Below are 1471 nucleotides of genomic sequence, written 5' to 3' on the forward strand. Positions count from 1 at the left end.
GGATCGTCATCTCTTATCGTCATCAGAGATTAGTCAATCTTCACGTTTCATCTTGACACACTGCCAAAGTTTCTGTAACGTATCTCTTTTTTTCTAATAAGAAAAGATCTCGTGTTTATCTAGTTTATCTTATTTTATTTGTTTGTTTTTTTTTTTTTTGAAACATAGAAAATGATAAGAAAATGCAAAGAATCGATTGAATCGATTTTATACGGACGATTTATCGATATTTACGATATCGATGATGTTTTATTTAATAAATCTTTTTTAAATCAATATTTTTTTTCTTGTTTTATGATTTTGCCCTTATTACGAAGATATTATTGACATATGAGACTTCATTTTATTAAAAAAGAGAGTTTGTTTTATTTAATATCTTATCTCTCCCCTCCCCCTCACATTTTTATTTATTATAAAATCGATTAAGAATTATTTAAGAATTAAAAATGACAAAATACGCGAAGAATAATCATGAACAATGCGTGAAATGCAATAATATTCGTGTTCCATTCCCAAAAAAAAAAAGATATTTTACTGTCTTTAAGTATAACACGCGGCGTCATTGATATTTGTGAGTAATTATATAATATCAATATTAAAATAATACGAGATAAATTTTGAGAATCGTAATTATAATTGTTTGCTAAATAAACAGTCATTAACGATGACACATTCAACATTCATAATCGTATAATTATTTTCGAGTTATTGATTGTATGATTTTTTCGCTTATCACAATAGTGCAAACGTCAATTGTCGATAAAAAAAAAAAAAAAAGGACACGTGAAAAATTACAACCAAAATAAAACACTAAAAATATTCGAAATAACATGAGTGAATATTTCGATGGATATTTCTCTTCTAAAATAAAAGAACAAAGAATAATTTGTAACTCATCGTTAACGTGACTTACTATTAATAATGTTAATTACAAAGAAAATATTATATCAAATTTTTTTCTCACACTCGAAATATTAGTCGACAATGTTCTCGATCGCCAGCAAAAAGTTTAATTTCTTCAACGTGCGATCGTATATCATCGTTAACCCGCGAACGCCTTAATAATAAATAGCAATAAAGTGAAATAAAAATCATTCCCGCCGTGGAACCAGACCACGATTCGTATTTGAAACATACGTACGAAGTCCAAGTCAAATAAATCGCATGCGCCGCTCGAACGTTCTAGGCAACAGCGTGTAACATGGCACTCGATGCCAATTCACCCGGCAAGAGAGAGAGCTTTCACGAAAGCCGATCGTGAAGAAAGTTCGATCGTGCCTTCTAGCGTTTCGTAGCGGCATGGTTACGCCTTCGTTTTGGCGAACGATCCCACAAATGATCGCGGTTCCATCAGACGCAAAAGTCATACGTTAGGTTACGTCATTTTGTTCCAGAAGATAGCGGACATTTGCTTCCGCCATTTCTTACTTTCTCTTTATCTCTCTCTCTCTCTCTCTCTCTCTCTCTCTCT

This window comes from Apis dorsata, unplaced genomic scaffold (assembly GCF_000469605.1).
Source record: "Apis dorsata unplaced genomic scaffold, Apis dorsata 1.3 scaffold_174, whole genome shotgun sequence".
Taxonomy (NCBI): domain Eukaryota; kingdom Metazoa; phylum Arthropoda; class Insecta; order Hymenoptera; family Apidae; genus Apis; species Apis dorsata.